This window comes from Haliotis rufescens, unplaced genomic scaffold (assembly GCF_023055435.1).
Source record: "Haliotis rufescens isolate VD_foot unplaced genomic scaffold, xgHalRufe1.0.p SCAF_15, whole genome shotgun sequence".
In the NCBI taxonomy this organism is placed as follows: Eukaryota; Metazoa; Mollusca; class Gastropoda; order Lepetellida; family Haliotidae; genus Haliotis; species Haliotis rufescens.
This window is the reverse complement of record NW_025963835.1, coordinates 2,174,674-2,192,700: the sequence shown is the minus strand read 5'-3', so window position 1 is coordinate 2,192,700 and position 18,027 is coordinate 2,174,674.

Sequence of the window (18,027 nt, the reverse complement as noted above, 5' to 3'; positions counted from 1 at the left end):
ATAAATATATATTAAAAAAAACAGAACTTTTTATGGTCGATTTTAAACAGCCAAGTCACACAGCCTGACCATATAATCTATTTAGTCGCCTCTTACGACCAGCATAGGATGCTGCGGACCTATTCTAACCCGGAATCTGCACAGGTAAATATCAACATTATTTTTTCTCCTTTTCATCAACCATTACAAATAAAAAATCCTTAAATCAACAATTATAAACAACACTTTGTACTTTGATAAATCATAAAAAGATACACTTTAATTAAAACATTTAAAATCCTGTTTTCTTTCTTTTTAACAACAATTCTAAAAAAAACTGTTTTCTTTCTTTTTAACAACAATTCTTAAAAAAACACTTAACTATTTATGGATTATTCTAAACATTTTGTACTATTTTTTCATCCCTTTAAAACATTCGTATTTCTTATAAAACATTATAAAAAAACAACATCAAAAGAACATGTTTTCTTTCTTTTTAACAACAATTCTAAAAAAAACGTTTTTCTTTCTTTTTAACAACAATTCTAGAAAAAAACACTTAACTATTTATGGATTATTCTAAACATTTTGTACTATTTTTTCATCCTTTTAAAACATTCGTATTTCTTATAAAACATTATATATAAAACTTTTTTTTCAATAAATATATATATTAAAAAAAACAGAACTTTTTATGGTCGATTTTAAACAGCCAAGTCACAGCCTGACAATATAATCTATTTAGTCGCCTCTTACGACCAGCATAGGATGCTGCGGACCTATTCTAACCCGGAATCTGCACAGGTAAATATCAACATTATTTTTTCTCCTTTTCATCAACCATTACAAATAAAAAATCCTTAAATCAACAATTATAAACAACACTTTGTACTTTGATAAATCATAAAAAGATACACTTTAATTAAAACATTGAAAAAACCTGTTTTCTTTCTTTTTAACAACAATTCTAAAAAAAACCTGTTTGCTTTCTTTTTAACAACAATTCTTAAAAAAACACTTAACTACTCATGGATTATTCTAAACATTTTGTACTATTTTTTCATCCCTTTAAAACATTCGTATTTCTTATAAAACATTATAAAAAACAACATCAAAAGAACCTGTTTTCTTTCTTTTTAACAACAATTCTAAAAAAAACATTTTTCTTTCTTTTTAACAACAATTCTAGAAAAAAACACTTAACTATTTATGGATTATTCTAAACATTTTGTACTATTTTTTCATCCTTTTAAAACATTCGTATTTCTTATAAAACATTATATAAAAAACTTTTTTTTCAATAAATATATATTAAAAAAAACAGAACTTTTTATGGTCGATTTTAAACAGCCAAGTCACAGCCTGACAATATAATCTATTTAGTCGCCTCTTACGACCAGCATAGGATGCTGCGGACCTATTCTAACCCGGAATCTGCACAGGTAAATATCAACATTATTTTTTCTCCTTTTCATCAACCATTACAAATAAATAATCCTTAAATCAACAATTATAAACAACACTTTGTACTTTGATAAATCATAAAAAGATACACTTTAATTAAAACATGGAAAAAACATGTTTTCTTTCTTTTTAACAACAATTCTAAAAAAAAACTGTTTGCTTTCTTTTTAACAACAATTCTTAAAAAAACACTTAACTATTTATGGATTATTCTAAACATTTTGTACTATTTTTTCATCCCTTTAAAACATTCGTATTTCTTATAAAACATTATAAAGAACAACATCAAAAGAACCTGTTTTCTTTCTTTTTAACAACAATTCTAAAAAAAACATATTTCTTTCTTTTTAACAACAATTCTAGAAAAAAACACTTAACTATCTATGGATTATTCTAAACATTTTGTACTATATTTTCATCCTTTTAAAACATTCGTATTTCTTATAAAACATTATATAAAAAACTTTTTTTTCAATAAATATATATTAAAAAAAACAGAACTTTTTATGGTCGATTTTAAACAGCCAAGTCACACAGCCTGACCATATAATCTATTTAGTCGCCTCTTACGACCAGCATAGGATGCTGCGGACCTATTCTAACCCGGAATCTGCACAGGTAAATATCAACATTATTTTTTCTCCTTTTCATCAACCATTACAAATAAATAATCTTTAAATCAACAATTATAAACAACACTTTGTACTTTGATAAATCATAAAAATATACACTTTAATTAAAACATTAAAAATCCTGTTTTCTTGCTTTTTAACAACAATTCTAAAAAAAACTGTTTTCTTTCTTTTTAACAACAATCCTTAAAAAAACACTTAACTATTTATGGATTATTCTAAACATTTTGTACTATTTTTTCATCCCTTTAAAACATTCGTATTTCTTATAAAACATTATAAAAAAACAACATCAAAAGAACATGTTTTCTTTCTTTTTAACAACAATTCTAGAAAAAAAACACTTAACTATTTATGGATTATTCTAAACATTTTGTACTATTTTTTCATCCCTTTAAAACATTCGTATTTCTTATAAAACATTATAAAAAACAACATCAAAAGAACATGTTTTCTTTCTTTTTAACAACAATTCTAAAAAAAACATTTTTCTTTCTTTTTAAATACAATTCTAGAAAAAAACACTTAACTATTTATGGATTATTCTAAACATTTTGTACTATTTTTTCATCCTTTTAAAACATTCGTATTTCTTATAAAACATTATATAAAAAACTTTTTTTTCAATAAATATATATTAAAAAAAACAGAACTTTTTATGGTCGATTTTAAACAGCCAAGTCACAGCCTGACAATATAATCTATTTAGTCGCCTCTTACGACCAGCATAGGATGCTGCGGACCTATTCTAACCCGGAATCTGCACCGGTAAATATCAACATTATTTTTTCTCCTTTTCATCAACCATTACAAATAAATAATCTTTAAATTAACAATTATAAACAACACTTTGTACTTTGATAAATCATAAAAAGATACACTTAAATTAAAACATTAACAACCTGTTTTCTTTCTTTTTAACAACAATTCTAAAAAAAACCTGTTTTCTTTCTTTTTAACAACAATTCTAAAAAAAACCACTCAACTTTTTGGATTATTCTAAACATTTTGTACTAATTTTTGTTATCCTTTTAACACATTCGTATTTCTTATAAAACATTATAAAAAAAACAACATCAAAAGAACCTGTTTTCTTTCTTTTTAACAACAATTCTAAAAAAAACATTTTTCTTTCTTTTTAACAATTCTAGAAAAAAACACTTAACTATTTATGGATTATTCTAAACATTTTGTACTATTTTTTCATCCTTTTAAAACATTCGTATTTCTTATAAAACATTATATAAAAAACTTTTTTTTCAATAAATATATATTAAAAAAACCAGAACTTTTTATGGTCGATTTTAAACAGCCAAGTCACACAGCCTGACCATATAATCTATTTAGTCGCCTCTTACGACCAGCATAGGATGCTGCGGACCTATTCTAACCCGGAATCTGCACAGGTAAATATCAACATTATTTTTTCTCCTTTTCATCAACCATTACAAATAAAAAATCCTTAAATCAACAATTATAAACAACACTTTGTACTTTGATAAATCATAAAAAGATACACTTTAATTAAAACATTGAAAAAACATGTTTTCTTTCTTTTTAACAACAATTCTAAAAAAAAACTGTTTGCTTTCTTTTTAACAACAATTCTTAAAAAAACACTTAACTATTTATGGATTATTCTAAACATTTTGTACTATTTTTTCATCCCTTTAAAACATTCGTATTTCTTATAAAACATTATAAAAAACAACATCAAAAGAACCTGTTTTCTTTCTTTTTAACAACAATTCTAAAAAAAACATTTTTCTTTCTTTTTAACAACAATTCTAGAAAAAAACACTTAACTATTTATGGATTATTCTAAACATTTTGTACTATTTTTTCATCCTTTTAAAACATTCGTATTTCTTATAAAACATTATATAAAAAACTTTTTTTTCAATAAATATATATTAAAAAAAACAGAACTTTTTATGGTCGATTTTAAACAGCCAAGTCACACAGCCTGACCATATAATCTATTTAGTCGCCTCTTACGACCAGCATAGGATGCTGCGGACCTATTCTAACCCGGAATCTGCACAGGTAAATATCAACATTATTTTTTCTCCTTTTCATCAACCATTACAAATAAATAATCTTTAAATCAACAATTATAAACAACACTTTGTACTTTGATAAATCATAAAAATATACACTTTAATTAAAACATTAAAAATCCTGTTTTCTTGCTTTTTAACAACAATTCTAAAAAAAAACTGTTTGCTTTCTTTTTAACAACAATTCTTAAAAAAACACTTAACTATTTATGGATTATTCTAAACATTTTGTACTATTTTTTCATCCCTTTAAAACATTCGTATTTCTTATAAAACATTATAAAAAAACAACATCAAAAGAACCTGTTTTCTTTCTTTTTAACAACAATTCTAAAAAAAACATTTTTCTTTCTTTTTAACAACATTTCTAGAAAAAAACACTTAACTATCTATGGGTTATTCTAAACATTTTGTACTATTTTTTCATCCTTTTAAAACATTCGTATTTCTTATAAAACATTATATAAAAAACTTTTTTTCAATAAATATATATTAAAAAAACCAGAACTTTTTATGGTCGATTTTAAACAGCCAAGTCACACAGCCTGACCATATAATCTATTTTGTCGCCTCTTACGACCAGCATAGGATGCTGCGGACCTATTCTAACCCGGAATCTGCACAGGTAAATATCAACATTATTTTTTCTCCTTTTCATCAACCATTACAAATAAATAATCTTTAAATCAACAATTATAAACAACACTTTGTACTTTGATAAATCATAAAAATATATACTTTAATTAAAACATTAAAAATCCTGTTTTCTTTCTTTTTAACAACAATTCTAAAAAAAACCTGTTTGCTTTCTTTTTAACAACAATTCTTAAAAAAACACTTAACTATTTATGGATTATTCTAAACATTTTGTACTATTTTTTCATCCCTTTAAAACATTCGTATTTCTTATAAAACATTATAAAAAAACAACATCAAAAGAACATGTTTTCTTTCTTTTTAACAACAATTCTAAAAAAAACATTTTTCTTTCTTTTTAACAACAATTCTAGAAAAAAACACTTAACTATTTATGGATTATTCTAAACATTTTGTACTATTTTTTCATCCTTTTAAAACATTCGTATTTCTTATAAAACATTATATAAAAAACTTTTTTTTCAATAAATATATATTAAAAAAACCAGAACTTTTTATGGTCGATTTTAAACAGCCAAGTCACACAGCCTGACCATATAATCTATTTAGTCGCCTCTTACGACCAGCATAGGATGCTGCGGACCTATTCTAACCCGGAATCTGCACAGGTAAATATCAACATTATTTTTTCTCCTTTTCATCAACCATTACAAATAAATAATCTTTAAATCAACAATTATAAACAACACTTTGTACTTTGATAAATCATAAAAATATACACTTTAATTAAAACATTAAAAATCCTGTTTTCTTTCTTTTTAACAACAATTCTAAAAAAAAACTGTTTTCTTTCTTTTTAACAACAATTCTTAAAAAAACACTTAACTATTTATGGATTATTCTAAACATTTTGTACTATTTTTTCATCCCTTTAAAACATTCGTATTTCTTATAAAACATTATAAAAAAACAACATCAAAAGAACCTGTTTTCTTTCTTTTTAACAACAATTCTAAAAAAAACATTTTTCTTTCTTTTTAACAACATTTCTAGAAAAAAACACTTAACTATCTATGGGTTATTCTAAACATTTTGTACTATTTTTTCATCCTTTTAAAACATTCGTATTTCTTATAAAACATTATATAAAAAACTTTTTTTCAATAAATATATATTAAAAAAACCAGAACTTTTTATGGTCGATTTTAAACAGCCAAGTCACACAGCCTGACCATATAATCTATTTTGTCGCCTCTTACGACCAGCATAGGATGCTGCGGACCTATTCTAACCCGGAATCTGCACAGGTAAATATCAACATTATTTTTTCTCCTTTTCATCAACCATTACAAATAAATAATCTTTAAATCAACAATTATAAACAACACTTTGTACTTTGATAAATCATAAAAATATATACTTTAATTAAAACATTAAAAATCCTGTTTTCTTTCTTTTTAACAACAATTCTAAAAAAAACCTGTTTGCTTTCTTTTTAACAACAATTCTTAAAAAAACACTTAACTATTTATGGATTATTCTAAACATTTTGTACTATTTTTTCATCCCTTTAAAACATTCGTATTTCTTATAAAACATTATAAAAAAATAACATCAAAAGAACATGTTTTCTTTCTTTTTAACAACAATTCTAAAAAAAACATTTTTCTTTCTTTTTAAATACAATTCTAGAAAAAAACACTTAACTATTTATGGATTATTCTAAACATTTTGTACTATTTTTTCATCCTTTTAAAACATTCGTATTTCTTATAAAACATTATATAAAAAACTTTTTTTTCAATAAATATATATGAAAAAAAACAGAACTTTTTATGGTCGATTTTAAACAGCCAAGTCACACAGCCTGACCATATAATCTATTTAGTCGCCTCTTACGACCAGCATAGGATGCTGCGGACCTATTCTAACCCGGAATCTGCACAGGTAAATATCAACATTATTTTTTCTCCTTTTCATCAACCATTACAAATAAATAATCTTTAAATCAACAATTATAAACAACACTTTGTACTTTGATAAATCATAAAAATATATACTTTAATTAAAACATTAAAAATCCTGTTTTCTTTCTTTTTAACAACAATTCTAAAAAAAACCTGTTTGCTTTCTTTTTAACAACAATTCTTAAAAAAACACTTAACTATTTATGGATTATTCTAAACATTTTGTACTATTTTTTCATCCCTTTAAAACATTCGTATTTCTTATAAAACATTATAAAAAAATAACATCAAAAGAACATGTTTTCTTTCTTTTTAACAACAATTCTAAAAAAAACATTTTTCTTTCTTTTTAAATACAATTCTAGAAAAAAACACTTAACTATTTATGGATTATTCTAAACATTTTGTACTATTTTTTCATCCTTTTAAAACATTCGTATTTCTTATAAAACATTATATAAAAAACTTTTTTTTCAATAAATATATATGAAAAAAAACAGAACTTTTTATGGTCGATTTTAAACAGCCAAGTCACACAGCCTGACCATATAATCTATTTAGTCGCCTCTTACGACCAGCATAGGATGCTGCGGACCTATTCTAACCCGGAATCTGCACAGGTAAATATCAACATTATTTTTTCTCCTTTTCATCAACAATTACAAATAAATAATCTTTAAATCAACAATTATAAACAACACTTTGTACTTTGATAAATCATAAAAATATACACTTTAATTAAAACATTAAAAATCCTGTTTTCTTTCTTTTTAACAACAATTCTAAAAAAAAACTGTTTGCTTTCTTTTTAACAACAATTCTTAAAAAAACACTTAACTATTTATGGATTATTCTAAACATTTTGTACTATTTTTTCATCCCTTTAAAACATTCGTATTTCTTATAAAACATTATAAAAAAACTACATCAAAAGAACCTGTTTTCTTTCTTTTTAACAACAATTCTAAAAAAAACGTTTTTCTTTCTTTTTAACAACAATTCTAGAAAAAAACACTTAACTATTTATGGATTATTCTAAACATTTTGTACTATTTTTTCATCCTTTTAAAACATTCGTATTTCTTATAAAACATTATAAAAAAACAACATCAAAAGAACATGTTTTCTTTCTTTTTAACAACAATTCTAAAAAAAACATTTTTCTTTCTTTTTAACAACAATTCTAGAAAAAAAACACTTAACTATTTATGGATTATTCTAAACATTTTGTACTATTTCTTCATCCTTTTAAAACATTCGTATTTCTAATAAAACATTATATAAAAAACTTTTTTTTCAATAAATATATATGAAAAAAAACAGAACTTTTTATGGTCGATTTTAAACAGCCAAGTCACAGCCTGACAATATAATCTATTTAGTCGCCTCTTACGACCAGCATAGGATGCTGCGGACCTATTCTAACCCGGAATCTGCACAGGTAAATATCAACATTATTTTTTCTCCTTTTCATCAACCATTACAAATAAAAAATCCTTAAATCAACAATTATAAACAACACTTTGTACTTTGATAAATCATAAAAAGATACACTTTAATTAAAACATTGAAAAAACCTGTTTTCTTTCTTTTTAACAACAATTCTAAAAAAAAACTGTTTGCTTTCTTTTTAACAACAATTCTTAAAAAAACACTTAACTATTTATGGATTATTCTAAACATTTTGTACTATTTTTTCATCCCTTTAAAACATTCGTATTTCTTATAAAACATTATAAAAAACAACATCAAAAGAACCTGTTTTCTTTCTTTTTAACAACAATTCTAAAAAAAACATTTTTCTTTCTTTTTAACAACAATTCTAGAAAAAAACACTTAACTATCTATGGATTATTCTAAACATTTTGTACTATTTTTTCATCCTTTTAAAACATTCGTATTTCTTATAAAACATTATATAAAAAACTTTTTTTTCAATAAATATATATGAAAAAAAACAGAACTTTTTATGGTCGATTTTAAACAGCCAAGTCACACAGCCTGACCATATAATCTATTTAGTCGCCTCTTACGACCAGCATAGGATGCTGCGGACCTATTCTAACCCGGAATCTGCACAGGTAAATATCAACATTATTTTTTCTCCTTTTCATCAACCATTACAAATAAATAATCTTTAAATCAACAATTATAAACAACACTTTGTACTTTGATAAATCATAAAAATATACACTTTAATTAAAACATTAAAAATCCTGTTTTCTTTCTTTTTAACAACAATTCTAAAAAAAAACTGTTTTCTTTCTTTTTAACAACAATTCTTAAAAAAACACTTAACTATTTATGGATTATTCTAAACATTTTGTACTATTTTTTCATCCCTTTAAAACATTCGTATTTCTTATAAAACATTATATAAAAAACTTTTTTTCAATAAATATATATTAAAAAAACCAGAACTTTTTATGGTCGATTTTAAACAGCCAAGTCACACAGCCTGACCATATAATCTATTTTGTCGCCTCTTACGACCAGCATAGGATGCTGCGGACCTATTCTAACCCGGAATCTGCACAGGTAAATATCAACATTATTTTTTCTCCTTTTCATCAACCATTACAAATAAATAATCTTTAAATCAACAATTATAAACAACACTTTGTACTTTGATAAATCATAAAAATATATACTTTAATTAAAACATTAAAAATCCTGTTTTCTTTCTTTTTAACAACAATTCTAAAAAAAACCTGTTTGCTTTCTTTTTAACAACAATTCTTAAAAAAACACTTAACTATTTATGGATTATTCTAAACATTTTGTACTATTTTTTCATCCCTTTAAAACATTCGTATTTCTTATAAAACATTATAAAAAAATAACATCAAAAGAACATGTTTTCTTTCTTTTTAACAACAATTCTAAAAAAAACATTTTTCTTTCTTTTTAAATACAATTCTAGAAAAAAACACTTAACTATTTATGGATTATTCTAAACATTTTGTACTATTTTTTCATCCTTTTAAAACATTCGTATTTCTTATAAAACATTATATAAAAAACTTTTTTTTCAATAAATATATATGAAAAAAAACAGAACTTTTTATGGTCGATTTTAAACAGCCAAGTCACACAGCCTGACCATATAATCTATTTAGTCGCCTCTTACGACCAGCATAGGATGCTGCGGACCTATTCTAACCCGGAATCTGCACAGGTAAATATCAACATTATTTTTTCTCCTTTTCATCAACCATTACAAATAAATAATCTTTAAATCAACAATTATAAACAACACTTTGTACTTTGATAAATCATAAAAATATATACTTTAATTAAAACATTAAAAATCCTGTTTTCTTTCTTTTTAACAACAATTCTAAAAAAAACCTGTTTGCTTTCTTTTTAACAACAATTCTTAAAAAAACACTTAACTATTTATGGATTATTCTAAACATTTTGTACTATTTTTTCATCCCTTTAAAACATTCGTATTTCTTATAAAACATTATAAAAAAATAACATCAAAAGAACATGTTTTCTTTCTTTTTAACAACAATTCTAAAAAAAACATTTTTCTTTCTTTTTAAATACAATTCTAGAAAAAAACACTTAACTATTTATGGATTATTCTAAACATTTTGTACTATTTTTTCATCCTTTTAAAACATTCGTATTTCTTATAAAACATTATATAAAAAACTTTTTTTTCAATAAATATATATGAAAAAAAACAGAACTTTTTATGGTCGATTTTAAACAGCCAAGTCACACAGCCTGACCATATAATCTATTTAGTCGCCTCTTACGACCAGCATAGGATGCTGCGGACCTATTCTAACCCGGAATCTGCACAGGTAAATATCAACATTATTTTTTCTCCTTTTCATCAACCATTACAAATAAATAATCTTTAAATCAACAATTATAAACAACACTTTGTACTTTGATAAATCATAAAAATATATACTTTAATTAAAACATTAAAAATCCTGTTTTCTTTCTTTTTAACAACAATTCTAAAAAAAACCTGTTTGCTTTCTTTTTAACAACAATTCTTAAAAAAACACTTAACTATTTATGGATTATTCTAAACATTTTGTACTATTTTTTCATCCCTTTAAAACATTCGTATTTCTTATAAAACATTATAAAAAAATAACATCAAAAGAACATGTTTTCTTTCTTTTTAACAACAATTCTAAAAAAAACATTTTTCTTTCTTTTTAAATACAATTCTAGAAAAAAACACTTAACTATTTATGGATTATTCTAAACATTTTGTACTATTTTTTCATCCTTTTAAAACATTCGTATTTCTTATAAAACATTATATAAAAAACTTTTTTTTCAATAAATATATATGAAAAAAAACAGAACTTTTTATGGTCGATTTTAAACAGCCAAGTCACACAGCCTGACCATATAATCTATTTAGTCGCCTCTTACGACCAGCATAGGATGCTGCGGACCTATTCTAACCCGGAATCTGCACAGGTAAATATCAACATTATTTTTTCTCCTTTTCATCAACAATTACAAATAAATAATCTTTAAATCAACAATTATAAACAACACTTTGTACTTTGATAAATCATAAAAATATACACTTTAATTAAAACATTAAAAATCCTGTTTTCTTTCTTTTTAACAACAATTCTAAAAAAAAACTGTTTGCTTTCTTTTTAACAACAATTCTTAAAAAAACACTTAACTATTTATGGATTATTCTAAACATTTTGTACTATTTTTTCATCCCTTTAAAACATTCGTATTTCTTATAAAACATTATAAAAAAACTACATCAAAAGAACCTGTTTTCTTTCTTTTTAACAACAATTCTAAAAAAAACGTTTTTCTTTCTTTTTAACAACAATTCTAGAAAAAAACACTTAACTATTTATGGATTATTCTAAACATTTTGTACTATTTTTTCATCCTTTTAAAACATTCGTATTTCTTATAAAACATTATAAAAAAACAACATCAAAAGAACATGTTTTCTTTCTTTTTAACAACAATTCTAAAAAAAACATTTTTCTTTCTTTTTAACAACAATTCTAGAAAAAAAACACTTAACTATTTATGGATTATTCTAAACATTTTGTACTATTTCTTCATCCTTTTAAAACATTCGTATTTCTAATAAAACATTATATAAAAAACTTTTTTTTCAATAAATATATATGAAAAAAAACAGAACTTTTTATGGTCGATTTTAAACAGCCAAGTCACAGCCTGACAATATAATCTATTTAGTCGCCTCTTACGACCAGCATAGGATGCTGCGGACCTATTCTAACCCGGAATCTGCACAGGTAAATATCAACATTATTTTTTCTCCTTTTCATCAACCATTACAAATAAAAAATCCTTAAATCAACAATTATAAACAACACTTTGTACTTTGATAAATCATAAAAAGATACACTTTAATTAAAACATTGAAAAAACCTGTTTTCTTTCTTTTTAACAACAATTCTAAAAAAAAACTGTTTGCTTTCTTTTTAACAACAATTCTTAAAAAAACACTTAACTATTTATGGATTATTCTAAACATTTTGTACTATTTTTTCATCCCTTTAAAACATTCGTATTTCTTATAAAACATTATAAAAAACAACATCAAAAGAACCTGTTTTCTTTCTTTTTAACAACAATTCTAAAAAAAACATTTTTCTTTCTTTTTAACAACAATTCTAGAAAAAAACACTTAACTATCTATGGATTATTCTAAACATTTTGTACTATTTTTTCATCCTTTTAAAACATTCGTATTTCTTATAAAACATTATATAAAAAACTTTTTTTTCAATAAATATATATGAAAAAAAACAGAACTTTTTATGGTCGATTTTAAACAGCCAAGTCACACAGCCTGACCATATAATCTATTTAGTCGCCTCTTACGACCAGCATAGGATGCTGCGGACCTATTCTAACCCGGAATCTGCACAGGTAAATATCAACATTATTTTTTCTCCTTTTCATCAACCATTACAAATAAATAATCTTTAAATCAACAATTATAAACAACACTTTGTACTTTGATAAATCATAAAAATATACACTTTAATTAAAACATTAAAAATCCTGTTTTCTTTCTTTTTAACAACAATTCTAAAAAAAAACTTTTTCTTTCTTTTTAACAACAATTCTTAAAAAAACACTTAACTATTTATGGATTATTCTAAACATTTTGTACTATTTTTTCATCCCTTTAAAACATTCGTATTTCTTATAAAACATTATAAAAAAACAACATCAAAAGAACATGTTTTCTTTCTTTTTAACAACAATTCTAAAAAAAACATTTTTCTTTCTTTTTAACAATTCTAGAAAAAAACACTTAACTATTTATGGATTATTCTAAACATTTTGTACTATTTTTTCATCCTTTTAAAACATTCGTATTTCTTATAAAACATTATATAAAAAACTTTTTTTTCAATAAATATATATTAAAAAAAACAGAACTTTTTATGGTCGATTTTAAACAGCCAAGTCACAGCCTGACAATATAATCTATTAAGTCGCCTCTTACGACCAGCATAGGATGCTGCGGACCTATTCTAACCCGGAATCTGCACAGGTAAATATCAACATTATTTTTTCTCCTTTTCATCAACCATTACAAATAAAAAATCCTTAAATCAACAATTATAAACAACACTTTGTACTTTGATAAATCATAAAAAGATACACTTTAATTAAAACATTAAAAATCCTGTTTTCTTTCTTTTTAACAACAATTCTAAAAAAAAACTGTTTTCTTTCTTTTTAACAACAATTCTTAAAAAAACACTTAACTATTTATGGATTATTCTAAACATTTTGTACTATTTTTTCATCCCTTTAAAACATTCGTATTTCTTATAAAACATTATAAAAAAACAACATCAAAAGAACCTGTTTTCTTTCTTTTTAACAACAATTCTAAAAAAAACATTTTTCTTTCTTTTTAACAACAATTCTAGAAAAAAACACTTAACTATCTATGGATTATTCTAAACATTTTGTACTATTTTTTCATCCTTTTAAAACATTCGTATTTCTTATAAAACATTATATAAAAAACTTTTTTTTCAATAAATATATATGAAAAAAAACAGAACTTTTTATGGTCGATTTTAAACAGCCAAGTCACACAGCCTGACCATATAATCTATTTAGTCGCCTCTTACGACCAGCATAGGATGCTGCGGACCTATTCTAACCCGGAATCTGCACAGGTAAATATTAACATTATTTTTTCTCCTTTTCATCAACCATTACAAATAAATAATCTTTAAATCAACAATTATAAACAACACTTTGTACTTTGATAAATCATAAAAAGATACACTTTAATTAAAACATTAAAAAACCTGTTTGCTTTCTTTTTAACAACAATTCTTAATAAAACACTTAACTATTTATGGATTATTCTAAACATTTTGTACTATTTTTTCATCCCTTTAAAACATTCGTATTTCTTATAAAACATTATAAAAAAAACAACATCAAAAGAACCTGTTTTCTTTCTTTTTAACAACAATTCTAAAACAAACTTTTTTCTTTCTTTTTAACAACAATTCTTAGAAAAACACTTAACTATTTATGGATTATTCTAAACATTTTGTACTATTTTTTCATCCTTTTAAAACATTCGTATTTCTTATAAAACATTATATAAAAAACTTTTTTTCAATAAATATATATTTAAAAAAACAGAACTTTTTATGGTCGATTTTAAACAGCCAAGTCACACAGCCTGACCATATAATCTATTTAGTCGCCTCTTACGACCAGCATAGGATGCTGCGGACCTATTCTAACCCGGAATCTGCACAGGTAAATATCAACATTATTTTTTCTCCTTTTCATCAACCATTACAAATAAATAATCTTTAAATCAACAATTATAAACAACACTTTGTACTTTGATAAATCATAAAAAGATACACTTTAATTAAAACATTAAAAATCCTGATTTCTTTCTTTTTAACAACAATTCTAAAAAAAAACTGTTTGCTTTCTTTTTAACAACAATTCTTAAAAAAACACTTAACTATTTATGGATTATTCTAAACATTTTGTACTATTTTTTCATCCCTTTAAAACATTCGTATTTCTTATAAAACATTATAAAAAAACAACATCAAAAGAACCTGTTTTCTTTCTTTTTAACAACAATTCTAAAAAAACCATTTTTCTTTCTTTTTAACAACAATTCTAGAAAAAAACAATTAACTATTTATGGATTATTCTAAACATTTTGTACTATTTTTTCATCCTTTTAAAACATTCGTATTTCTTATAAAACATTATATAAAAAACTTTTTTTTCAATAAATATATATTAAAAAAAACAGAACTTTTTATGGTCGATTTTAAACAGCCAAGTCACAGCCTGACCATATAATCTATTTAGTCGCCTCGTACGACCAGCATAGGATGCTGCGGACCTATTCTAACCCGGAATCTGCACAGGTAAATATCAACATTATTTTTTCTCCTTTTCATCAACCATTACAAATAAATAATCCTTAAATCAACAATTATCAACAACACTTTGTACTTTGATAAATCATAAAAAGATACACTTTAATAAAAACATGAAAAAAAACTGTTTTCTTTCTTTTAAACAACAATTCTAAAAAAAAACACTCAACTCTTTTTGGATTATTCTAAACATTTTGTACTAATTTTTGTTATCCTTTTAACACATTCGTATTTCTTATAAAAATTTATATATAAAAAACATCAAAATAACCTGTTTTCTTTCTTTTTAACAACAATTCTAAAAAAAACTGTTTTCTTTCTTTTAACAACAATTCTTAAAAAAACACTTAACTATTTATGGATTATTCTAAACATTTTGTACTATTTTTTCATCCTTTTAAAACATTCGTATTTCTTATAAAACATTATATAAAAACAACATCAAAAGAACCTGTTTTCTTTCTTTTTAACAACAATTCTAAAAAAACCATTTTCTTTCTTTTTAACAACAATTCTAGAAAAAAACACTTAACTATTTATGGATTATTCTAAACATTTTGTACTATTTTTTCATCCCTTTAAAACATTCGTATTTCTTATAAAACATTATAAAAAAACAACATCAAAAGAACCTGTTTTCTTTCTTTTTAACAACAATTCTAAAAAAAACATTTTTCTTTCTTTTTAACAACATTTCTAGAAAAAAACACTTAACTAACTATGGGTTATTCTAAACATTTTGTACTATTTTTTCATCCTTTTAAAACATTCGTATTTCTTATAAAACATTATATAAAAAACTTTTTTTCAATAAATATATATTTAAAAAAAACAGAACTTTTTATGGTCGATTTTAAACAGCCAAGTCACAAAGCCTGACCATGTAATCTATTTAGTCGCCTCTTACGACCAGCATAGGATGCTGCGGACCTATTCTAACCCGGAATCTGCACAGGTAAATATCAACATTATTTTTTCTCCTTTTCATCAACCATTACAAATAAATAATCTTTAAATCAACAATTATAAACAATACTTTGTACTTTGATTAATCATAAAAAGATTGTTTTTTTTAAAACATCAAAAGAACCTGTTTTCTTTCTTTTTAACAACAATTCTAAAAAAACACTCAACTATTCTAAACATTTTGTACTATTTTTCATTCTTTTAAAAAGTTCGTATTTCTTTTTCTTCCTCCTTTTTTTATCTATAATTATTTAAAAAAGGGAACAATTTATTTGAAGATTCTAAACTTTTGTATCTTTAACAATTATGAACAACATGTTACACTGTTTGTGGACACTTTAAACATTTTGTCACTTTTAGGGAATATTTGTTAATAAAGATTTTTTATCTTTTTATGGATCATTTTAAACATCACACAGCCTGACCAAATGATCCATTTAGTGATAGTTGCCTCTTTTGACCAGCATAGGATGCTGCGGACCTGTTGTAATCTGGTCAAAATGACAACATTTGTAACTTTTTATTAACCATTACAAAACAAATGTGTATTTATCAACGATTATAAACAACATTTTGTACTTTTTATTGCTCATTATAGGGAACATTTTCTTCATTTTATGGATGATTAGGGAAAACTAAATACTTGATGCATTTAATCAACCTGATTTACATTTTGTATTTTTTATGGATCATTATAAACGTTTTGTAATTTTTATCAACAATTATTTAAGAAACAGTTTTTTTTATATATGGAACATTAACAAAAAAACGTATCCTTCATTTTAAACGCTTTGTAATTTAGATTGACAACTATAGAAAAGAAAATGTTTTACTTTTTATGCATTGTAAGTTTGTATTTCTTGTCAATATTATCCAAAAAATAATCTTTTTTATCAACAATTTTATTTAAAAAAACACTAAATTGTTTTTGGATTATGACAAACATTTTGTATTTTTGATGAACCATTATAAAAAGCAACAACGGACTTTCCATACTGATAAGAATTATCGTCCAAAAGCAGAGTCAATTGTACAATTTCGACCATATCATGCGCTTGGAATAACCATCAAATAGTGACGATACCAGTTGTTTGTGAAAAGGTAAGTGTAACCTGGTCCATAGGTGGCACCCACTAAAACACAAGCAAACCAATTGTTCACCTAAAACACCACTGAAACATTGTACAAGTCAAAATAGTGAACTCCTTCAGACATCAATTTGTTCACTGATACGTCAAATTGGAAATGTGCTCCACATGTCTATCATAAACATTTTGAAAGCTTCACTTAGGCATTGAATGCTGTAACCCTGATCAAACAACTTTTGAGTTGTGTGACGCTCTTTGAAATCTGCATAGAAAGAGCATGTTTGATTGTACCTCAAAAGTAGTGAAATGACACCAAAGGCTGGAGTCGCTGGAATATTGCTCTATAAAACTGACAATTGGAAAGTTAAAGTCATCCCTCCCTGTCACTCTGAGTCCTTATACACAGATCTAAATATGAAACAGATGAGGTGGTTCCACTGGCTCCTTTATTTCTGGTTCAGGTGGTAAATCAGTGACTTTTTCACCATTATTTAAAGATATCAGATCATCAATATACCTGAAGCTTAATTCAAAAACTTCTTGGCCAAATTCCCTTTTTTGATTTTGCCAATCCGAAAGGAACTTTGACTTTTGTGTATACAGAAAAAGATCAGCAATTGGTGCCCATGGGGATGCCTTCTTCTCATCTAAATGTCCTACCCATCACTTTCACAAAAAACAATATGTAAGATGCTGGAGTTATTCATAGAGGTATCTCTATGAATAACTCCAGCATCTCACATATTGTTTTTTCAGTAAACTTCAATTGACAAATTCGTCCTGAACTTTTGAAGACAGAGATGTTACTACATATCAATGGTACCCACCTT